Source organism: Lissotriton helveticus, chromosome 7 (genome assembly GCF_964261635.1).
Source record: "Lissotriton helveticus chromosome 7, aLisHel1.1, whole genome shotgun sequence".
Classification (NCBI taxonomy): domain Eukaryota; kingdom Metazoa; phylum Chordata; class Amphibia; order Caudata; family Salamandridae; genus Lissotriton; species Lissotriton helveticus.
This window is the reverse complement of record NC_136068.1, coordinates 205,606,406-205,632,604: the sequence shown is the minus strand read 5'-3', so window position 1 is coordinate 205,632,604 and position 26,199 is coordinate 205,606,406.

Here is a 26,199-nt window from a genome sequence, read left to right as displayed (position 1 = left end):
CAAAGACAGCAGGTGAAACAAAATAAGCAGCAGACCTCTAACAAAAAGATTTGTCAAGTCACGAAGAATGCACCGGGTAAGAGCACAAAATATTTCATAAGAAATATGTGTAGTAAAAAAAATATTACTACAGAAAATGTTTCAGTCCATAAAACGAGAAGGAATTCAAATGGAAAGGAAAGGCCAATGAAAAATGTTACTGCTAGAGCAAGAGATAACTCTGTGCATGATAGTAGAAGGAAACAACAGTTTAGGGAGATTCGTAAACGAATGTTCCGCAACAGGATAATTGGCAATTTGTTAAAAAATATTAAGAAAGGTCAACAGAAACTGGTTTTTTATAAGAGAAAAAAAAAGTTGAGAAAGTTATTGATCAGGCATTTGAAATTAAACGTAAGTTATTTATTTTGATAATCAATAGAATTAGGAAGCTAAACAAGGCAATTTATGATTTCAAAAGAAATAGTAGATGGAAGAGAATAGTTAATCGTAGTAATTTTTGTGAAGTTTTTTCTGGAGAATGGATGCATAGTTCAAGCTGTGAGGCATTTTTTAATGAGGAGAGTTATTTCCAGGATAATGATTTGGTGCATGCAGTTGACACCAGTGGTCGTGCTTATGAAGTGAAAGATGGTTGTCCAGTTGAAAAAGAAAAACTTGTGACAACAGAGGCAGAAGAGGTGTTAGGTAATGAGGTTTTAGGAAGACGTGCTAAGGGTCCTGTGTACACCTGGAAGTGTAGTAGTATTTGCAGTGTGCGACAGGATTCCATCAATTTGCTTTGTGATTTTGTACGGTCATTTAATAAGAAAAGTTTGAAGCAGAAAATGATGTTGTTGCAAGAATTAGATCCTTGCAGAGTGAGAGAAGTGACAGGTTTGCATGGTCATTCACTGGCTTGTCTTTCCAGGAGAGTATGCCAGAGTGTTTTTCATCATTTCAGGATGCTAGCAGTGCATCATAATAAAGTGAGGAAATTAGTTAGAATGTTGTATTATGCTAAGAGTCCAGCAATTATGCTTAAACAATTATGCGCTGCTCTTTTGCATGGTTCTGAAATAGATGTGAAGAATATATGTGAAGAAATTGAGTTTTGTTACTTTGGAAGTAAAGAGGAGAATGTTGAAATTGACCAAGAAGAAGCGGGTAATGTGGAAGATAGTGTACAGGTTTCCAGTACAGATAATTTCCAGAGGGAAATTGCGACGTTTCAGGTCAAATCAAGTGAGAGGCCAAATTTCACTTGTGTGTGTTGTCGACGCACTTATTATAAGAATCAGACTAAGTTAGTGGATTTATATGCAAAAAGTGAAAGGGAAAATAATAGTGAATGGAAGGATTTCGCAACATACTTGATCGTAGAAAATTGTTTTGATTTGGGATTGGATCAACGTGTGTGTACTTATTGTTGTAACAAATTAAATCAAAACCAGATGCCTGCTAGAGCAGTTCATAATAATCTGGAATTGATTGAGATTCCTTCTGAATTGAAGGATTTAAATACTTATGAATCTATTTTGATTCAAAGTATCCATCCCTTTCAGGCTATTGTAAGAATGGAGCCAAAGACAGGGAAATTGCCTCCATCAGATTTACAGAGAGGATTAAAGGGAAGAGTTGTTTATTTGCCTCTAGATTTGAAGAAAAACATTAACACAATTGGAGTAGAAAAAGTGGAAGAGGAACCTCTGGTTATCTTAGTTAATGGGGTTCCGACAAAGAATAAGAAAATATGGCAAGATTTAGTAGATGTTAGGAAAGTTAAAAAGGCAACATTGTATTTGAAAAAAAATAATAAATACTATAAGAATGTATATGTTGCAGAAGAGGAAGTAAGTGAGGAAGAGGATAGCGATTTGTGTGCTGGTCAAATTGAGAAAGTAGAACCCTCTACTAGTGAAGAAATATATGAACATTATAGTGTTCATCCTTTGCATTCCAAGGAAGTCATGGGGAATGCTATTGAGTTGTTTCAAATGAAACAAGCCAAAGGGAGTCCCATTAGTGTTTGGGAGTAAAGTTTGGAAGCTCGGTGTTTCCCACAGCTTTTTCCAACAGGTCAGGGAGGAAGATATGATGAGCGACCTCATCAAATTCCTGCTTCTGAATACCGGACTTTGCGATTGTATGCAGGAGATGCTAGGTTTCGACAATGCATTCCCTATTTGTTTCATCTCCTGTTTGAAAGCGATCTGTCTGGACTGTCATATGCAGTGAACCACATCTTGAAAAGTGGTATACACATGCAAAACATCTCGGCAAGTGACTTTATGGATAAAGTCAATGTCCAAGACAGTATTTTGGATTCTCACCTGATTAATCTCATGGCGTGTCAGCGTGGTACTAATGAGTACTGGTACCGTCGTCATGGTGATTTAAAATGTATGTTGAGGAACTTAGGTACTCCCACATGGTTCCTCACTCTGAGCTGTGCCGAGTATGGCTGGGAAGACTTACTTGAATTTCTACGAGAGGCAAATGCTAACGTAGATAACATCGAATTCAAGACACCCGGAGAACTGTGCTCTTTGGATCCAGTCAATGTATGTAGGTACTTCAATCATAGATTTGAAGCTATGATGTCTTTCATCATGAATAAGAAGAATCCACCTCTTGGAGAGGTGTTGGATTTCTTCTGGAGAAAGGAGTACCAAGCAAGAGGTGCTCCTCATATACATATGTTGCTGTGGATCAAGGATGCACCTAAATTTGGAACGGATCCAGAAGACTCAGTGATGAGTTTCATCCAACAGTATTCTATGTGTGCTGTTCCAAACGCAAAGGAGAAGAAAAGCCTAAGAGAAAAAGTTCTGCGTTTCCAAAGCCATCGATGTGGAAAGTACTGCCGTCGTAAATTCCGAAACAAGGACAAGTTCTACACTAAATGTCGATTCGGCTTTCCACGACCGGTGATTTCTAAAGGAAGAGTAAACAGTTTGATGTCTTCGCTGCGACACAATGTCATGAAGAAATCACCTAAAAACACTTACAATTTGAAGAGGAACGAAGAGTCCAAGTACATCAACGACTACAACCCGGTGATTTTGTCCATGTGGAATGCTAACATGGATATACAGTTTGTGGCTGATAACTGTATGGCTGTGGCTCGGTATGTGACGTCTTACATCACCAAAAAAGAGAAGACAGAATTGAAGGATATGTGGGAGGACATTTCCCATGAAAAGAGCCTCAGCAAGAAGTTGTACAGTTTCAGTCTGAAGATGTTGTCGCATCGAGAAATCGGAGCGTACGAATGTTCTGACCGGTTGTCTTCAGCAAGTCTCTATGCCAAGTCCAGGAGTATCGTTTGGGCGAGTCTTGGTCTTGCAGCAACGCGTAATCGAGTTCTCAAACCTGTGCGGGAAATTGAGTATTTGGCGGAAAAGGAGCCAAACAGTACCGACATTTTGAAGACAAACATGTTGGATACATATTATCCAAATCGAAGCAGTCACCTCGAGAATGTTTGTCTGTATGAGGTTCTGCAAAATTACATATTCAAGAGGAACATCAAAGAAGATACTGAGAAAAGAGTGTATGCTGTAATAGGAAGTGAGGGATGTCTGGTCAAGCAAAGAAAATGCCACTTGGTAAACCATCGAAAATTGAGTGGCGAATCTCCTGAAAAAAAGGAGTTTTTCTATTTAGCACTTTTGCAACTTTTCAAGCCTTGGCGTGCAGAAGAGGAACTGCTTGGAGATTTCCTCTGTTACGAAGACTCTTTCAATGCCGCCAAGGAGACCATAGAATGTCCTGCTTTTCCCAAATATGTAGAAATGTTGAATGCGGAAATTGAGCAGGAAGCAACGATTGCAGCTGAGATTGCCAGAGACAGTTCTCAGGACAGTCAGAGTTCTGCTTCATTGAGTCAGGATCCACTAGGAGGACCTGTTATTGAAAATGAAGCTGCCACTGCTATGAATGAAGTGGAAAGAGCCATGGCACATGCTCAAGAGGATGCGGTTAACTTAGAAGAGTTGGAAAGACAACTCAACGTTGAGCAGAGGAAAATATATGACGAAGTTACCATGCAAATTGATCATGGATTAAGTCATGATAAGAAAGAGTGCTCATGTACGTCGTTGAAGCCTGTCCGACTGTACGTGAGTGGAGAAGCGGGAACTGGAAAAAGTTTCCTCATTAAAGCAATTTCATGCTATTTGCAGGAAAGGACAGAGTCATCGCTGTCTTGTGTTGTCACTGCTCCAACTGGACTGGCAGCACATAATATTAAAGGGATTACTTTACATCGTTTACTGATGCTGCCAGTGGAGCATGACAACAAATTACAATATCACAAGCTATCTGGAGATGCTTGTTTTGAAGTTTCAAGAATCTTGAGGAAAATGAAACTTCTTATCATTGACGAAGTAAGCATGGTTTCCAATGTCATGCTTGCCTTTGTGCATTTGAGGATGCAAGAAGTTCTCAAAACAGATTATGATGTGTTATTTGGTGGCAAACACATCATTGTTTTCGGAGATCTTCTGCAGCTGACACCAGTGAAAGGGCAACCTGTGTTCAAAATGCTCACGCATGAAGATACCAGGAAGTGCCTAGGCAGCATTGGCAACGTCAATATATGGTTAAACTTCAATTATGCTGAACTGCATGAAAATATGCGTCAGGCGAAGGATGACGTTTACAAGACTATTCTACAAGATGTTAGAATTGGAAAAGTGACCGAGCATGGGAAAGAAGCTTTACATGCACGATTACTGTCAAATTTATATCCAGAACAAGATGTTGTGCCTGAGAATATTTTTCAGAAAATTACTGAGAAGAAATCTGGAATATGTTTGATGCCAACTCTTGCAGAATGTGCCAAATTTAACAACAAAATGTTGCATTTAGAAAAGCAAGAGATTGTGAAACTGGAAGCTATTGATAGAGTAGAGCATATGGGATCAACAATTATTTTGTCTGAGAATCTGAAAACAAAATTGGATTCATTAGAGAAGAGTATATCTAAAACTGCAGGTTTTGAAAAGACTCTGAATGTGTGCTTGAACTGCCGTATAATTTTAAGAAGGAATTTACATGTTGAAAGAGGTCTGGTAAATGGATCAATGGGTAATGTTGTTGATTTTGTGAAATACAGAAATAGAGATGGAATTGAATTTTTAAAAATTAAATTTGATGGCATTGAGGAAGTACAGCTAATTGCTCGTTGTTCTGCTAGATTTTTGCTTGTAAAAGACTTATATGTTCGCCGTAAGCAGTTTCCTGTTTGCTTGGCATATGCGGTGACAAATCATAAATCGCAAGGTTTAAGTGTAGTGAATATTGGCAGTTCTGTGTTCAAGGAGGGTATGGCATATGTGGCATTGTCACGAGTTAGAACTTTATCGGGATTGTACTTGATTGAGTGTGATGTCACAAACATTTGTGCGGATCTAGATTGTGTTAAGGAATACAATAGGTTAAGAAGAGAGTATGCGCCACATTTGCCTCAGTATCCTTTGTTTGAGAAACGTGTGGTAGGCCGGAAACGAAGAAATGAGAACAATACTGGGGAGGTTGTAGCAAAAAGACAAAAAGTCAATGAACCTAAAATTACAAGCAGAAACAAAAAGGATTCTGTTGAAGATGTTGTTGGTTTTCAGTTTGAAAACAGTTCTGGTGTCAACTGCTATGCTAATGTAGTGGTTAATGTTTTGTTTTCTCTAAAAAATGTAAAAGAAGAGATTGTGGTCAATTCTGATCAAAGATTTTGCAGTTTGTTAAATTCTGTGTTAGAGAAATGTACCACTGATAGAAGAAACATAGAAAGTGTGTCTGAAATTCGAAATCTGTTAGACAGATGTTCAGGCCAAACACAATTCTCTCAAAATATTCAGCAAGATTGTCAGGAGTTTTTAATGTATATGCTTGATGTATTACATGCTGAAGGTGTAGATGTAGATCAGCTGTTTGGGCTTTCTTATCAATGGCAGCATGACTGCGAGAACTGTATGGTATCAAGTACTACTAGTGTAGACTCAGAAAGATTTATATATTTAACTTTGCCAGACAGTAAATCAGTTTCCTTTAATAAGCTAGTAAAAGCAGCTGATCACAACATGGAGTGTAGCCAATGTAAATCTGAAATGATGTCCACATTATTTATACGAACATATGGCCAGTATGTCATTTTAATGTTCCAACGATGTAGGCCTGATGGAACAAAATTGACAACTTTAATTAAAAATTTTGCAGCTTCGCAGTTGTCAATATCAGGAAGGACTTTTGTAACTGCAGCAATTATATATCATGATGGCCCTTCAATAACATCAGGACATTACACAGCTTATTTAAAGTCTAGAAATGGCTGGTCATTCTGCAATGATTCCGTTTTAATTTTCAAAAACAAAATGGCCGTATGACCTTAAAAACTCTTACCTGGTGTTTTTAAAACCAAAATTTTAGGGAAATAATCTCGGGATGTGCTCTGTGGAATTTCAAGAAATTCTAATGGCTCCTACACAATTTGGCCTTGAGGATAAGTGTATTTCAGAGACATAACTTCTAACCATAGGAATGGACATCATGGAGAAATATGTGCACTTTGAATGAGTTCAGAAAAACTGTTTCTTTTTATAAGCTAATTGAAGCAGCCAATCAAAACATGGAGTAGAGGGAATGTAAGTCTGCAATGCTGTCTACTGTTTTACATTGCTTTGTGATTAAAAGTGATGTAGAGAATTAAATAATTGTAGTAGTCATAGAGGTAGTGTAAGTCTGCTTCATAGTAAGCAGTATCAGTGTCATAGGAAATGTAGAACATGACTGAGCAAGAAGGGGAAGATATTACTATTCCAGGATTGTGAAAATGATCTTCAACATTTTAATTCTGAAAGTTGCGGAAATGCCAAATGACGGGATTGGCTTACAAGAAATCCAAGAGTTATAAATGGCTCTGACCAGATTTGGCCTTGTGGAAACTTGTGGTAGAGAGCAAGAAGTCATTTATTGCATGTAACGTGTTTTTAAAAACAATGGAGATTTTCTTTCAGAAAGTGGCGGGCTGAAAGTAATAACAGCACAAAAGAGTGTAAGCTGTTCATAGGACATCCTTGGACGTCATGGAAAGTAAGTTAACTTTAAGGAGTTCTGAATTTTCATTTCTTATGTTGTATGGGTTTTTTAAACACAATCATTTTGATTGTGTTTTTTTTTCCCCGCTGTTATATGATGAATACCTTCAAGTCACTGTTTTTAGTGAATTTTGATACATTCTGAGAACAGCAAAAATAAACCATTTAACATGTATAATTAATTCTGTAATGTTTGCATTTATGATGTATATGTAGAACTGTGTAGGAGGCATGGAGAAGCTGAGGCTTCTGTAAGTGTCAAAGTTGTTGCATGCAGTGCTGCACTTCTGCGTACTCTTTCATATGATAGACTACATCTGCACAATGAGATACCTAAGCAAAGGAAACACAAGTGATGTGATTGTGAAATGAGCAAAATAAATTGCACGTATTTCATTTACATCACCTGTGTTTCCTATCATTACGAATCACATTGTGCAGATCAAGTTTAGGTCTGTCCAGGGAAACATAGGAGGTTTGAACTTTGTTGAAGAGTGCAGTGGACATGACTCACTTCATTGGTAGACCTTCACATGTATTATCTCCTCTGTACTCTTCAACAAGTGTAAATCTCATCTGCAACCCTGAGTAGGCCTCACCTGAAACAAACCTCTGGATAGTAGACATCTTATTGGCATCCTGAAGCAATTATTTAAAATTTTAGTGTCTTGCGACACTTTTCTGAAACAACAGCAATGCAAAAGATGCACCATGTTTTAAGATAGGCCTCACTTCATCTGCATCAAGATACTGTTAGTTTAAAATGTATATCTTTAGGACTGTGTAGGGGGCCTGGAGAAGCAGAAGCTTCTGTAAGTGTCAAAGTTGTTGAAAAACTGTTTGTTCTTCAATCTTTTCCCTTGTCTTTTCTAATTTTTAAATACATGTTTTAATATTTTTCAAATGTTTGTTCTCTCTTTCACAGATTGAAAGTATAAAAACAAAAAGTGAGTAAGTTAATGACAATTATAAGGTAAATGTTTTGTACTCTTTTCGTTACATTTCTATCACATTCACCTACTAGTAGTTTGACAGCTTCATTTCTTTAACCCTCAGTTTCCTGCCTTTGCTACTTCCCTCATTCCTTTCTCTATTACCTACTTACTCAACTCCTTCCACTCTTTTTCTCAGTCCCTCTCTTCTCATAGTTCCTCACTCTTGTTCACTCACTGCGTCTCTATTACTCTTAGTGTCTTTGACTGATCACTCTATCACTACTTGTTCATAATGCTTTCTCTGTGTAGTTGAAGCACACTAAGGGGAATATTATGAACACAGCCAATAAAATTATTGCTCTTTTTATTGGCAGAAAACTGGTGCAAAAGTGGTTTTAGTGGCAGTTTTCTGCCACAAAAGCAGCTTTAGCGACACATTTCTGCCAATAAAAGCTGCAAAACTTTTATTGCCTATGTTGATGATATGGCTCTATGTTACTTACATTTCTTTGCTGTTTCAATTAATCTTTTTCTGTTATTTTTTGTTTTCTGTTTTCTATTTTTTCTCTCTGTTATTCCTCATGTTTTAATCTTATTTTGAACATTCACTCACATTCTCCAAGAAACTCTTCTTTGTTAATGTTATACTCTCTTTTTTTTTCTTTCACTTCGTTATCTATTTTGTTTTTCACAATTATACCCTCTTCTGTCTTTTCTTCGGTAAATAGATCTATTAAACAGTACCTCTTCTTTACTCCCTATAGCTGTCTTTCTTTTAACATCACTCTCTGTTTCCTTTCCTTATACTTACACTTTTTTTTTTTTTAAATGTTTTTGGTTAGCTCCCGGTCCGCGTACCAGGAAGCTAACCCGGAAGCGAACCAAAAGAAATAGAGCTTGCCAGAGTGCTAAACATTCTAGCAATTTTTTTGGAAAGGGAAGGTAGTTCTGAAAAGAACTTTTTTTTAAATATTTTTGTTGTTTTATATTTTTTTTTAATTTTTTGAACATTTTTTGTTTTTTTTGTATTTTTTGAACGATTTTATATATTTTTTGGGTTTTTTTGGGGGGGGGAAACAACAAAAAACAGGCGTTGAAAAGGGCTCAACAGGAGCAAAAAAAATTACTGGGGGCGGTTAGGGCAATCATGGTGTTCATACGCCAGGTTGAGTGCATTGATGCTCATGTTGCCACAAGCTAATAATGCACGACAGTGCATACATAAGTGAATCATGTGCCCAAAATTTTCTTGAATATTTGGCACAGTTTCCCGTGCCTCTTCTGGTGTTAAAGAAACCGGTATTGTTGGTCTGGCCACAGGAGTTGGTCTTGGATTGTCGTGCATATCCCTTAATTCCGCCCGGCTGTAATTTAGGGGATGTTTCCTCGTCATGTGCCTGTGCATTGTATGATTTCCAAAGCTATATTTTTTGTCCGTCCCTCTGGACAATTGTTCCTTGCATATCAGGCAGGTGACATACCTCGCGTTGACTTTTTTTTGGCCACGAGGTATTGAAAAAAACTGCCAGATGAAACTGGCTTTCTTTCTGGAAACCCGGGGCAACTCTTCTAAAAATTGTGATTCTTCTCCCTCCTCATCCATTTCTTCCTCTTCCTCCTCAGTGTTGGTCAGGACCTGGGGAGGTGGTCCTCTCTTCCCATGAGGAGGTGGTGGTGGTGGTGGGGGTCCACCAGCTGAAGCTACCAATGAAGCCATTTTCCAACAAGCAAAATAGGTCTTCCTCTCACAATGATGAAAGTCAGAGTGAGGAAAGAAGGAGGGGTTTTCATCATTTGGGAAAAAACAATACTTCTCAACCAATGAAAAGTGTTATTTTTAAGTCACCTGACCTAGCCTTCCATCATTATGAAACCAAAAGTGAAATGAACCAATGAAAAGTTTTATTAACAAGTCACATGACCTCTCACGCTCATGTTACGCGCTGCGGAACGCTCCCCGGTTAGCTTCCGGGTCGCTAAGCTTCGCGCCCCGGTCCGCGCCCCGGGACACTTCCGGGTGCGCTAACGCGATACGTCACAAGACGCATTTCGCGTCAACGCGATACGTCGCGCTTTCGCGCCGCGGATCGCTTCCGGGGAGCTGCGTTTCGCGCCTCGGTCCGCGCCCCGGGGCACTTCCGGGTGCGCTAACGCAGTACGTCATAAGACGCATTACGCGGCAACGCGATACCGTCACTATGTTGATTTCTTACCGGTTCGCGGACCGGGTCGCGGAATTAAATTGAGCTAACGGGAAGCTTCCCGGTTCGCGGACCGGGAGCGAAACAAAAAAAATATTTAAAAAAAATTATTAATAAACATATAAAATATATTTTTGGATTTAAAGAAGAATACATTTTACAGCTATAGATATTAGCTTTTAAAAAACCAATGAAATTCACTGAAAAAACCATAGGTTATAGACCATATATAGTTAGGAATTAGCATTTACAAAACCTTGAAAATTCACTGAAAAAACCATAGGTTATAGACCATATATAGTTAGGAATTAGCATTTAAAAAACCTTATTTTACTCACACAAAACCATTGAAATTCCATATATAGTTAGTTGTATTAACTATATATCGCGCACCCGCAATCCACTGCTGATCATGTCACATATTACATCATTCATGACATGGTCAGTGACATCACTGATGACATCACTGATGACATCTCAAATGACATCACTGATGACATCACTGATGACATCTCAAATGACATCACTGATGACATCACTGATGACATCTCAAATGACATCACTGATGACATCTCAAATGACATCACTGATGACATCACTGATGACATCTCATTTGACATTACTGATCACATCACTGATGACATCATTCATGTGATAATACGATGAACCTCTTCAGACTCTAATATAACCTTAGATACAATCAGTGTAAACAGACACTCATAGACTGTCACTCATCCATGGAGTTACTCAGACACTTAGTCAGTCATACAAAGAATCAATCACACCTCCATTTCCTCAACTATACAGTTATACACACCTTACTTATTCAAACATATACTAAAACATATTTACTCACTTATACAATCCTGGATACAAGTTCACAATGATCCATACAGCCACTCACACATTCACTGGCTCTTATGCACAGTTATTTATATATGTCAACTCTCACATGTACTGTATTTTACATATGTACTTACTTTAACATGTAGCAGTGAGATATCCATTCACTCAACAATACACTCATGCACACAGTCAACTGCCCATACAGCTGTTTCCACATGCACTTTTGAACCCATACATCTAGTCAATCAACTGCTCACACATCTATGCAGAGAGTCATACACCTCCCAGCCACCCACACACACACTCAGTCTCCCATACAAATGCTTGGGCAACCAATCAATAACCCATATAGTTAATCATATAGCTACTGATCAACACATGCAGCAGTTTACAGAACAACAGACATAATGATGCACAAATTAAGACAGTTTAGTCACTAACCCATGCACTCAGTGAGACACATTTAATCAGTCACTCATACAGTCAGTCATGCCCCTACTAAATCCTTCATCCAGACACTTATACATCCACTCAAGACATATTTTAACTTTACAGAAAAATACAGTCACTGGATGTTGTCATCAGTGATGTCATCAGTGATGTCATTTGAGATGTCATCAGTGATGTCATCAGTGATGTCATTTGAGATGTCATCAGTGATGTCATCAGTGATGTCATTTGAGATGTCATCAGTGATGTCATCAGTGATGTCACTGACCATGTCATGAATGATGTAATATGTGACATGATCAGCAGTGGATTGCGGGTGCGCGATATATAGTTAGTACAACTAACTATATATGGAATTTCAATGGTTTTGTGTGAGTAAAATAAGGTTTTTTAAATGCTTATTCCTAACTATATATGGTCTATAACCTATGGTTTTTTCAGTGAATATATATATATATATATATATATATATATATATATATATATATATATATATATATATATATATATATGTCAAAAGACGCCATCCATCATGCTCCTTCTCCACAACGGCAGCAAGAATAACGTCAGAGCGAAACCACAGATAAGTGCAATTCTTCAGTGCTTCATTTGTGATCTAAATTCCAGCCAGCAACTGTCATGACGCGTTTCGCCTCTCGAAGAGGCTTGATCACATGATGTGTCAGTAACACAAATGAGGGTATATATAGTGGAATTCACTTAAACCAACAGCAGCTGTGTGACATATTCAAACAGTAGACATAATAGAAATACTGCCCAAAGTGTTGGCAGCAAGCAGCGTATTCAGGGCATAGTGCCCAAGGTAATATACATATATACTTTTCAAATGTTAAGAAAAACATATACTATATACAAATAAATATGTGAAAAATAGACGATTATTAAAAGCCATTTTTACATATTAAAAAAACAATTAAATAAGTCATATTTACAAGACAATCCAAAAATTTCATATAACTTAATATCTACATTATTTTTACTAGAGTAATGTAAAACCTGGTGAGGATGTTGGGAGGAGTGGATAATCCTGAATAGTGCAATATCCTACCTCGCAATCCCAAATCCCCACCCTTAGCCTAAAACTGTACTGATCTTGAGATTCTAGTCTCTAAGTGTTGACTAGAAATGGCACATAGCTGTTGGATATCCTAATATCCCTCATAAGAATACTGGGAGAGCCACCCAACGTGAATAAAGTGTGAGTGTGATTTAAAATTGATTACAGTGGGGAAACACACACTCCAAGTTTATCATCTTGACTCTATCTGATCCCAGATGTATGAGTCACAATCTAAGAATTGATAAACTGGCATGTAGGTTGACATAATTAGTATTATTGAAAGTATCACTATAGGCAGGTGTACATGTCCTCACGGGCATTGAGGCCTCCCGGGTTCTTGCTGTTGAACTCAAGGATATATCTTGTCTCCAATAGCCTTAGCTTCGCATCCCTATTACCTCCCCTCTTGAGGGGCGGGATTGTGTCGACTAGATAGTATATTAATCCATCAGGATTGCTGTTATGGGACAATTCGAAATGCCGTGCTACTGGATAAGATGGATCCTTTCCTGTGATAGCTCGAAGATGCTGCAAGATCCGTTTGTGGGCGGGCAGTCGAGTACTGCTCACATAGCATAGCCCACATGGACATTGCAGCACGTAGACTACATACTCTGTTTTGCATGTAAGTCTATGCTTTATGGCGATTGGTTTGTCGTGCATATATATATATATATATATATATATATATATATATATATATATATACAAACAGGTCCGGCTCTCAACCGGCAGGCAGGAAGGACACTCACTCAGGCAATGGTTTCGCTCATACCAACAGCTTTATTTTGCTTGTCCCGTCCTTAACCCAACGCGTTTCGCCTTCAGCCGATCACGGGTGTTGAGCTCTAACATGAGCCTTCTTTTATGTTTAGTGCAAAATTTGATGTTAAAAAATGCTCTTTGCTTACATAGTGTATGAAAAGGGAATTCTTTACAAAAATACGGATAGGTCATGTAATGGTTCCTGTCTCATGTTTTTAAATTAATAAATGTCTCTCTGGTGAGTTTGAGTTATTTCACAGTCTTTTTTCTCTCCCGTTTGTGTGCATGAAAGCAGATGAGTTATATGTCAATTAGTCTGTTCTCTCTTATGTCAATCTTTATTGTTTCTTTCTGACTGGTACAAGGTATTTTTGAGGCTCTCCAGTGAGCTTGATATGTTCATTTATTGGCTCTTGACATCCTATGTCATTCACGGGTCTTCCCAATATTAGTCTCTATCTCTGGTGAATGAGTGTATATGTTGGTCAGACGATTTAGAGATGAACATGTAATTCTTCTGTTTGATTCAGACCTCTTGGCTCGAGAGTTCTGAAAGCAATGATGTGCTTGGACTCTTTCTGTCTTAAAAGTTTTCTGCGGTCGCCTCCTCTTTCGGATTCCGCTTGTTGATCAATTGCACAGTATCTCAGGGTTTCCCAATTATTATCATGATATTGATCCATATGTTTGGCAATGGCATTGATCTGATCTCAATGGGTGGTAGCTCTTGTGTGTTCTAAGATTCTTTTCTTGGCCTCAAATATCGTGCTGCCGATGTATTTTTTGTTGCATGGGCATGTTATTATATAGACCACAAATGTGCTCTTGCAGGTCAGGTGTTGTTTTATCCGCCATGTTCTGTTTTCATTCATTGCAATTGTTTTTGTAGCAGTTGCAATTTGGCACACTTTGCATTGTCTGCAAGGCCAAAAACCTACTCGGTGTAGCCATGTGATTTTGGTTTTCTCTCTGTAATGACTGTAGACTAATTGGTCGCCCAGGTTTCTGGCTCGCCGATAAGTGATTGAAGGGTGGTCTCCAATGATTTTGACTAGTGTTTGATCCGACTGAAGTATTCCCCAGTGCTTCCTGATCAATTTCGATAATTGTCCCTTTTCTGCACTGTGTGTTGATATAAGTCGGATTGTTTCATCATTTTTGTTGTCCTTTTGTTTGTGTAGGATTTCTCTTCTGTCTGTTTCTTTTACTTTCTTCAAACAACTTTCCACTATCTTTGGTGGATATTTTCTTTTTTGAAATCTCTCTAGTGCCTGCATGCTGTGTTCTTGGAATTCAGGTTCAGTTGAACAATTTCTTTTTAATTGGAGAAATTCCCCATACGGGATGCTCCACCGTAATTTTTCATTATGGAAACTCTGACCGTGTAATATTGAGTTGGTAGCTGTGTGCTTGTGATGTAATGTGGTTTCCAGATGGTTTTTCTCGATATAGATTTCAGTGTCCAAGAACACAACTCGTTCCGTACTTATTTCATAGGTGAATTTGAGATGGGCGGAAGTGTTGTTCAATTTGGTGAAGTACTTTTCAAATTCATTTTGTGTGCCATCCCAGATTATAAACAGGTCATCGATGAACCTTAGCCATAACATGTTTTTTTTCTTCCACTCATAATGTTCAGTTTTCCAAGCTTCATTTTGTTCATACCATCCCATTGTCAAGTTTGCGTAATTCGGGGAAAAAGAAAAGCCCATGGCGCAACCGCGTATTTGCTTGTAGATTTTTTTATTGAATAAAAAAACATTGTTATATAGGCACAGATGGATCATTTGGTTCAACATTTTATTTTGCTCTCTGTACTTTATATTCATTTTCCCAAGATAGTATTTACACGCATTTATGCCAACCTGATGCTCAATGTTGGTATACAGGGATATAGCATCCATTGAGATGAGTTTGTAGGATGGTTTCCAGATGATGTTTTCTAGTTTTTTAGGAGATCAGTCGTGTCTTTTATGTAGGATGCAAGATCCTTTACTAGAGGTGCCAAGAATTGGTCTATGTAGTTCGAAATCCCCTCTAATAGTGAGTTGTTGGCAGAAACAATTGGCCTTCCTGGGGGTTTTTCTTTGTTCTTATATACCTTTGGGAGGCAGTAAAAGGTTGGGAACATCGGAAATTTGTTACTCATGTACTTGTGTACCTCCTTACTTATTAAACCAGCTTCCAGCCATTCTTGTAGGGCTATGTTGATTTCAGTTTGCAATTCTTGCGTTGGATCTTTGTTTAAAAGTTCATAACAACTGATGTCACTTAATTGCCGTTCGGCCTCTTCTACATAGTCACTTTTATTGATAATAACTATGTTCCCGCCCTTATCTGCTGGCTTTATTTCTATATTCTTGTCTTCTGTCAAGTTTTTTATGATCTGTCTTTCTTTTTGAGTTAAGTTGTTATTTGTTTTGGTCAGTTCAATTTATATAGATCCTCAACTACTAGATCTTGGAATATGTCAATTTTATTCCCTGGTGGTAATATGGGATTGAATTTTGATTTTGATTTCATGCCACTTTCATTGGCTCCCTCCGTTACACATGTTTCTTCCGTTGCCAGTAGTTCTAGTTCTTCTTGTGATGATGTCATGGTGCCCATAGTCATAGGGGTGGTGAGTGCTCCTAGGTCCTCTGCATTGAGATCTATGTGGGCGGTTTTAGGTGATACTTGTTTCTGAGTGGTTTTCTCCGCATGGATTTTGGCATGTTTTAATTTTCGTGTGTATTTATACACATCTACACGTATTTCGGCGATGTCTATGTGTGCAATGGGGCAGAAGTTTAATCCCTTTTTGAGTGTGTCATTTTCTATTTCAGTTAGGGATCTGTTAGAAAGATTGATAATGTTTAGCTCTTGAGAGTCTTGACATCCGGTCACTAGCGGCGGGGTTGTCTCAATCATGCTTTGGACCATGAATCCTCTTTTTCTTCCGTTCTTGCTTCTCCTGCCGCTCCTTGTTTTCCTGCGCCGCCTCTGGCACGTCCCCTGCCTCTGCCCCTGCTCCTGGGGGATTGTGCTCCTCTTTGTTGTTGTTCCAATGCTTTTCGCATTTCTGTTAAAAAATTTGACTTTTTTGTTGTTGTTGGGTCTGTTGTTTCTTCTGTCAGTGCGTCAAGATCACTTGATTCTGCACTAGTTAGTGAATCGAAGCTAGAAGTTTCATCCCCTCCTTTTTTGGCTGAGATTTTTGTTTTGCGTTGTGCGTATTGCTTGCCAAATGTAAAAATGCTACCCTCTTCGAAATCAGCCTCATCTCTTTGAAATTTGAACTGTTTTCTGGCCTTAACTCGGGTTCCATGTTTGTCCAGGTTCTTTAAAATATCCGATTTCAGTTTCTGTTGATCTTCACTGAGATTTAGTTGGTTGATTTTTTCCTCTATTGTTTTTAATTCGCATTTTATGTCTTTCAAGCTTTTGTCTATGTGTTTAATTAGGATGATCATCAGACCCATAGATGAGTCCAATAAGTGTTCTCCCCATTCCTGAAGTAAATCACTGGATGTATCCTGGTGACTGGGCATTAATGTTAGTCGTAATCCACATGGGATTCTCTTTACCTCCACGTACTTTTGGAGGGTTAGGAGTTCCCACCACTTGTTGATTTCTCTCTTAGAGAGACATTCCCAATATTTCAATTTATTTTTATTGGTGTCGGGCAATGTTGGTATTTGTCCCCTTTCTTTGCGTGATGTCTTTTTGACTGTGAATAGCTCATTTATTTCTGTTATCCGTTTTGCTGCCCTTGCTTCCATGACGAGTATTAATTTAGAGTGAGTGATCTGACTCGTCTCTTTTCCTAGTTGGTATCGCTTTGCCTGAGTCCCTGTGTGACAGAATAAGTAGCCTGTTGTTTGGAGTTTTGTTAATTTATTGCCTGTGAATAAAGTTTTTTTCCTTCAACTGTTTTTTTTAAATATGTCTCAGGCATGCATTTCGGCTGTCTTATCTGTTGTTGAATATAATTTATGCAACGTTCAAAAGTGGGCGCTTTAACTCGCACCTATTAACGCTTGGAAGCCGAGTCTGGTTTGAGTCTGCGGGGGTATCGCGCTGCTTCTATTGCTCTTACCGGCGGGTTTCTGGACTTGCAGCAAGGTTTCCGACCTTCCGGTTCGTTTTCCTGCTACTCCGTCTGTTTTCCACTTCGGTGTATGGCAATGCACCGGCAACGCTCCTCTCCTTTCCTCTTTACCATGTAAAATGGCTGTTCCAAGGTATGTTTCAGCGCTGCGAGGGCAGCCTCGCGTTTTGTTTCAGAAGTTCAATCCAGTTGTGACGCTCTGCTGTTTGACCAGTTCTCCTGGGACTGTGCTGCATTTAATTTTACCTCTTGCGGAACCCGCTCCGCGGGTCCCGCTTCGTGTGTGGTGCCTCGTTGTTGCCAAAGGACTTTGCTGGAAACGCTAAGGGAGGCGTGAGTGTGAAGCGGGGCTGCGAGCGAGTGCGTGTGCTGGACTGGGACTTCACTTCCCAGGAGCACCCGCCAGCCCGGATTACAATCACCTGGGCCGCTCTCCCTGACCCCTCCTCCCCACCCTCGAGCATTTTAAAATCACCAGTCTTTGGGACGCCTAATGGGACGCTCTGCTGTTTGACAAGTTCTCCTGAGACTGTGCTGCATTTAATTTTACCTCTTGCGGAACCCGCTCCGCGGGTCCCGCTTCGTGTGTGGTGCCTCGTTGTTGCCAAAGGACTTTGCTGGAAACGCTAAGGGAGGTGTGAGTGTGAAGCGGGGCTGCGAGCGAGTGCGTGGGCTGGACTGGGACTTCACTTCCCAGGAGCACCCGCCAGCCCGGATTACAATCACCTGGGCCGCTCTCCCTGACCCCTCCTCCCCACCCTCGAGCATTTTAAAATCAACAGTCTTTGGGACGTCTAATGGGACGCCTTGCTGTTTGACCAGTTCTCCTGGGACTGTGCTGCATTTAATTTTACCTCTTGCGGAACCCGCTCCGCGGGTCCCGCTTCGTGTGTGGTGCCTCGTTGTTGCCAAAGGACTTTGCTGGAAACGCTAAGGGAGGCGTGAGTGTGAAGCGGGGCTGCGAGCGAGTGCGTGTGCTGGACTTGGACTTCACTTCCCAGGAGCACCCGCCAGCCCGGATTACAATCACCTGGGCCGCTCTCCCTGACCCCTCCTCCCCACCCTCGAGCATTTTAAAATCACCAGTCTTTGGGACGCCTAATGGGACGCTCTGCTGTTTGACCAGTTCTCCTGGGACTGTGCTGCATTTAATTTTACCTCTTGCGGAACCCGCTCCGCGGGTCCCGCTTCGTGTGTGGTGCCTCGTTGTTGCCAAAGGACTTTGCTGGAAACGCTAAGGGAGGCGTGAGTGTGAAGCGGGGCTGCGAGCGAGTGCGTGTGCTGGACTGGGACTTCACTTCCCAGGAGCACCCGCCAGCCCGGATTACAATCACCTGGGCCGCTCTCCCTGACCCCTCCTCCCCACCCTCGAGCATTTTAAAATCACCAGTCTTTGGGACGCCTAATGGGATGCTCTGCTGTTTGACCAGTTCTCCTGGGACTGTGCTGCATTTAATTTTACCTCTTGCGGAACCCGCTCCGCGGGTCCCGCTTCGTGTGTGGTGCCTCGTTGTTGCCAAAGGACTTTGCTGGAAACGCTAAGGGAGGCGTGAGTGTGAAGCGGGGCTGCGAGCGAGTGTGTGTGCTGGACTGGGACTTCACTTCCCAGGAGCACCCGCCAGCCCGGATTACAATCACCTGGGCCGCTCTCCCTGACCCCTCCTCCCCACCCTCGAGCATTTTAAAATCACCAGTCTTTGGGACGCCTAATGGGACGCTCTGCTGTTTGACCAGTTCTCCTGGGACTGTGCTGCATTTAATTTTACCTCTTGCGGAACCCGCTCCGCGGGTCCCGCTTCGTGTGTGGTGCCTCGTTGTTGCCAAAGGACTTTGCTGGAAACGCTAAGGGAGGCGTGAGTGTGAAGCGGGGCTGCGAGCGAGTGCGTGTGCTGGACTGGGACTTCACTTCCCAGGAGCACCCGCCAGCCCGGATTACAATCACCTGGGCCGCTCTCCCTGACCCCTCCTCCCCACCCTCGAGCATTTTAAAATCACCAGTCTTTGGGACGCCTAATGGGACGCTCTGCTGTTTGACCAGTTCTCCTGGGACTGTGCTGCATTTAATTTTACCTCTTGCGGAACCCGCTCCGCGGGTCCCGCTTCGTGTGTGGTGCCTCGTTGTTGCCAAAGGACTTTGCTGGAAACGCTAAGGGAGGTGTGAGTGTGAAGCGGGGCTGCGAGCGAGTGCGTGTGCTGGACTGGGACTTCACTTCCCAGGAGCACCCGCCAGCCCGGATTACAATCACCTGGGCCGCTCTCCCTGACCCCTCCTCCCCACCCTCGAGCATTTTAAAATCACCAGTCTTTGGGACGTCTAATGGGACGCTCTGCTGTTTGACCAGTTCTCCTGGGACTATGCTGCATTTAATTTTACCTCTTGCGGAACCCGCTCCGCGGGTCCCGCTTCGTGTGTGGTGCCTCGTTGTTGCCAAAGGACTTTGCTGGAAACGCTAAGGGAGGCGTGAGTGTGAAGCGGGGCTGCGAGCGAGTGCGTGTGCTGGACTTGGACTTCACTTCCCAGGAGCACCCGCCAGCCCGGATTACAATCACCTGGGCCGCTCTCCCTGACCCCTCCTCCCCACCCTCGAGCATTTTAAAATCACCAGTCTTTGGGACGCCTAATGGGACGCTCTGCTGTTTGACCAGTTCTCCTGGGACTGTGCTGCATTTAATTTTACCTCTTGCGGAACCCGCTCCGCGGGTCCCGCTTCGTGTGTGGTGCCTCGTTGTTGCCAAAGGACTCTGCTGGAAACGCTAAGGGAGGCGTGAGTGTGAAGCGGGGCTGCGAGCGAGTGCGTGTGCTGGACTGGGACTTCACTTCCCAGGAGCACCCGCCAGCCCGGATTACAATCACCTGGGCCGCTCTCCCTGACCCCTCCTCCCCACCCTCGAGCATTTTAAAATCACCAGTCTTTGGGACGCCTAATGGGACGCTCTGCTGTTTGACCAGTTCTCCTGGGACTGTGCTGCATTTAATTTTACCTCTTGCGGAACCCGCTCCGCGGGTCCCGCTTCGTGTGTGGTGCCTCGTTGTTGCCAAAGGCCTTTGCTGGAAACGCTAAGGGAGGCGTGAGTGTGAAGCGGGGCTGCGAGCGAGTGTGTGTGCTGGACTGGGACTTCACTTCCCAGGAGCACCCGCCAGCCCGGATTACAATCACCTGGGCCGCTCTCCTTGACCCCTCCTCCCCACCCTCGAGCATTTTAAAATCACCAGTCTTTGGGACGCCTAATGGGACGCTCTGCTGTTTGACCAGTTCTCCTGGGACTGTGCTGCATTTAATTTTACCTCTTGCGGAACCCGCTCCGCGGGTCCCGCTTCGTGTGTGGTGCCTCGTTGTTGCCAAAGGACTTTGCTGGAAACGCTAAGGGAGGCGTGAGTGTGAAGCGGGGCTGCGAGCGAGTGCGTGTGCTGGACTGGGACTTCACTTCCCAGGAGCACCCGCCAGCCCGGATTACAATCACCTGGGCCGCTCTCCCTGACCCCTCCTCCCCACCCTCGAGCATTTTAGAATCACCAGTCTTTGGGACGCCTAATGGGACGCTCTGCTGTTTGACCAGTTCTCCTGGGACTGGGCTGCATTTAATTTTACCTCTTGCGGAACCCGCTCCGTGTGTGGTGCCTCGTTGTTGCCAAAGGACTTTGCTGGAAACGCTAAGGGAGGCGTGAGTGTGAAGCGGGGCTGCGAGCGAGTGCGTGTGCTGGACTGGGACTTCACTTCCCAGGAGCACCCGCCAGCCCGGATTACAATCACCTGGGCCGCTCTCCCTGACCCTTCCTCCCCACCCTCGAGCATTTTAAAATCACCAGTCTTTGGGACGCCTAATGGGACGCTCTGCTGTTTGACCAGTTCTCCTGGGACTGTGCTGCATTTAATTTTACCCCTTGCGGAACCCGCTCCGCGGGTCCCGCTTCGTGTGTGGTGCCTCGTTGTTGCCAAAGGACTTTGCTGGAAACGCTAAGGGAGGCGTGAGTGTGAAGCGGGGCTGCGAGCGAGTGCGTGTGCTGGACTGGGACTTCACTTCCCAGGAGCACCCGCCAGCCCGGATTACAATCACCTGGGCCGCTCTCCCTGACCCCTCCTCCCCACCCTCGAGCATTTTAAAATCACCAGTCTTTGGGACGCCTAATGGGACGCTCTGCTGTTTGACCAGTTCTCCTGGGACTGTGCTGCATTTAATTTTACCTCTTGCGGAACCCGCTCCGCGGGTCCCGCTTCGTGTGTGGTGCCTCGTTGTTGCCAAAGGACTTTGCTGGAAACGCTAAGGGAGGCGTGAGTGTGAAGCGGGGCTGCGAGCGAGTCCGTGTGCTGGACTGGGACTTCACTTCCCAGGAGCACCCGCCAGCCCGGATTACAATCACCTGGGCCGCTCTCCCTGACCCCTCCTCCCCCTTGCCTACAGCCACTATATTTGACTCTCATATTCCCGCTGCGCGGGAGCGCGCGGGAGAAGCCCGGATCAAGGGCGGGGCCGTCTGCGGCCGTCCGAGGCCGATTGAGGCCGGGCCGGGCCACCCCATTTTCCTTTTACATGTTTTGCTCTCTCTCGTTTTATAGACTGTCCCTGGGTTGATTTGCCTACATAGAGTGTGGTACCAATATTATTTTATTTTTAGTTTGTTTTACTATAGTTTGTGTTTTTATATTGGCTCACTACCTTCACCGATTTTAATATGCCTCTACGTTCTGGTAAAATTAGGCAAGTACAGGTTTCAACATCTAATGGGGTTTTTTCGGGGACTATAGACCAATTTTTCCAGCGTACTACATGTGTCCTTGAAAAAGAAATAGCCCTCGCCGAAAAGCGTCTATCACTGGACTTGGTGACGGGTAAACGTTCTTCATTAGGGCCAATTCGTAATGCTGGTTCTCCAGTCCCATTAATAGAAATGCCTGATATTGCTTCGCATGTTACAGATACCGATCCTACTCCAGTTAGCCAAGAAGTGGTGTTGGTGGAGGATTTTAATAACACGGACCTTGATTGTATGTCGGAAGGTAGCTCTATACTGCGTTCCCTCGTTAACATTGATACCGATTTTGTACAACAGGCCTCTACTAATAGATCTGGTTCTACTAATATATCTGGTCCTGACAATAATCTCCAATCATCATTATTGGATAACCCGTCTATTCATAAGGCGAGTAAAAGGAAACGAGAGGACTCTATACATATAGAGGATGTTAAACGAATAGCAAGTCCCATCTCCACTGCTCCTTTACAACCTACCTTATCATCTAGGTTTTTAGAATTTCCTGGGATTAATAATTCTCCGGATTGTGGCATAGATGTCACTTTATTGGGGAAAATTGAGCTCCTAATTAAATCACTCCTTCTACCCCTCTTTGAAAGAACAAGGCTTTTGAATGATAAAATGGATTCAATGGAAACATTATTAAGAGAAAATGTGAGTATTTCACAGAATCTTTTTCAACGCACAGCCCCTGTGGCGCCCCAAATAATACTTCCACCGCAAAAGACTACTCTGTATTATGAAATACAAGATAAGTGATAGGAATGGGTTAATTCCTGAGAAATGTTTTTTTGATTTAACAAAATTTGCCAAGAGAATTTATAACTTGGGCTATGTGATTAATGCATAGGTACTCCACTCTAAGATGGCCACCATGTTTAAGCTATGAGTCCTTTGTTTATTTTGCACCTTTGACGTGAAACTTTATTTATTGTTTGTTTATTGGTTCTGGAATTACCCGTGACCAAGGCGAGTTTCCTCGCCGAAACGCGTTGGGTTTGTTCCATGGCTTATCACGATGCTGCATTTTGAATAAATATGGATTTTGGAAAAGCGCACTTTGTTGTGAACTTTTGATCCTTGGATTCTCGAGGGGAGTGCGTATAACGTAGCGCTGCTACGTGTTGTGGACCTGTATATTGACACAGGGGAACCTTTGCCCCTGATCGCACCGCTGTCCTGGTGTCCTGGCGTTGCAAAGGATGTGGATCTGAATATATATATATATATATATATATATATATAATATATATATATATATATATATATATATATATATATATATATATATATATATATATATATATATATATATATATATATATATATATATATATACATATATATATATATATATATATATAATATATATATATATATATATATATATATATATATATATATATATATATACATATATATATATATATATATACATACATATATATATATATACATATATATATATATATATATATATATATATATATATATATTACGAAACCGTTATTCACCACACCTCTTCAAAAGAATAACGAGAGTAAGCCCAAGTTTTGTGCTGATTCTTCGGTGATTTATTGTGCAATTACACCAGCCATCCGTCATAACGCGTTTCACCTCCCAAACGAGGCTTGATCACATGACGTGCAATGAAACAAAAGAGGGTCTTAAATATTCCCAAATAGGGGCGCGGCATATCATACTCATTTAAAGTGACCAATGCATATATATTTTTCTCATTTTTCTTGATTTTTCATCAGTGTGAAACAGAATTGAGGGCTCAGTGCCCAATAGCTTCAATCCCACATATGTTGACATGTAAAGTTTAGTGCATGGAATTTCAATTCATCCCCATTTTATGTACACAAATAATTACATTCAAATATAAAGAAATTGAAAATCCAAAAAAAACTATCAAAAATTACATATCTATATACAATCTGTTATCAAAAGACACATACTTATATATATATATAAAAGTATCAAAAATATATTAATCTCTATATAAAAGACATCTTTCTATATACATATATACACATTAAAATTTAGTCATGTGTACATATCCTGTGGGAATTAATTATCCAATTCCTGCAAAAGATGCTTAGTCTCCATATACTATTCAAATGATTACCTAAAATGATTCTTGGATAAGTGCAAAAAAGCAATTTAACCAAGCCTGCAGATATGTCCCCATCGCCTATTTTATCTTCTTTGGTTCAAAGGCCCTCAAAAGCAACTGTGAAATACATACAATGGGAAAAAGTAAAATAAAGTGCTCGTGCCACAAAATTAACTAAAGAGAAATTTCATAATATCGAAATTCATTTTAAAACATTTCACAGAAAAGATGGGGGTTGGGGATACCGGGATATTAAGAATTCATATATTCATTAGATGGCTGTGCTAAAATATTTCTAAAGCATCAGCCAGGGTGTGCCTGGCATCCCTGAACAGAACATGATCAAGAGCAACCTGCCAAAGCCCAGCAGGCAAAGAAAAAACCCATCAAATCAATGGATGCAAACAGAGCTATATATGTTAATTGATCAGATGTTCATAGATTTAATAAGTGAACATATTGTATTGACAAAGTTTCATAGTTCCTTTAGGCAAGTATATAAGTCTTCCCGGTCATTAAGTCCAGCCGGACTTTTACTGTTCATTTCCAGGATGTACCTAGTCTCTAAGAGGCGTAGCTTACCCTCTCTATCACCTCCCCGTTTCAACGGTAATACCGTATCCACTAGATAATATTGGAGACTACTAGGGTCACTATTATGCATTGATTCGAAGTGACGTGCCACCGGGTAAGACTGGTCTCTGCCAACTATCGCTCTGATGTGTTGGAGTATGCCTTTATGTGCTGAGGGCCGTGTGCTGCCAATATAATTTAAGCCGCACGGGCACTGTAAAACATAAACCACAAACTCCATCTTACACGTCAGGCGTTTAGTGATGGGTACAAGTTTCTCCCTGAAAGCAAGCCTTGCAAAAGGCACATTTTCTGAAGCCCTTGTTCAAGGCCTCCCATGTGCCTGACAAGGTCGTCTCTAAGTTGCTACTAACCAGGGCATCCGCCATGGTTGGAGACTTACGGAAGGTGATTTCTGGTCTTATGGAGACATCACCCCCAATTATTGGATCCCCTTTTACCAGGTTCCAATTCCTGAGGAAAATCTTTTTGATCTCTGTATGCTGTTGACAAAAGGGGACTATGACTCTAGAATTTATATGTGAACTGCCAGGGTTAATTGTCGGTTCCTTGATCCTGGGGATTAGAGCCTCCTCTCTTGTCTTAGCTCTAGTTCTTCTCATTGCTTTATCAAGGACACTTTCTTTGTAACCCCTTTCTAGGAAACATTTTTTACTCTCCTGTTGTGAGGCCTCACAATCACTATCCGTGCTGCAAATTCTTCTCAACCTCAGCATCTACCCATAGGGGATGCTGTTGATGAGACGGCGCGGATGTTGACTTGTGGCATGGAGTACCGTGTTCCCCGCAGTTATTTTTCTATGCAGTCTAGTCTCAAGTTTTTGATTTTTGACGAACACCTCAACGTCCAAAAAGTTAGCAGAGACACTGTCTATGTGGGAAGTGAATTGTAGATTTAAAGAGTTCATATTCAACAACTTAACAAACTCCTCAGCACCAGATTTCGAGCCCCTCCAAACTAAAAAGAGATCATCAATAAATCTCAAATACAGCATGACATTAGTTCTCATGATGTCACCGTGTGAACTCATGAGGACCCGCTCCTCCCACAGCCCCATGTGCAAGCACGCGAAGCTGGGGGAGAAGCAAGCCCCCATGGCCACCCCTCTCAATTGCTGATAAATCTGTCCATTAAAGATGAAATAATTCTTTTTCAAGCAAAGTTTTAACATGCCTAAAATCATTCGATTATGGCTGGAACAATTCTCTGGACGTTTGGACAAATAGTGCTCAGCGGCTTTTATGCCGTCACAATGTCTTATGGATGTATACAAGGAGGTAACGTC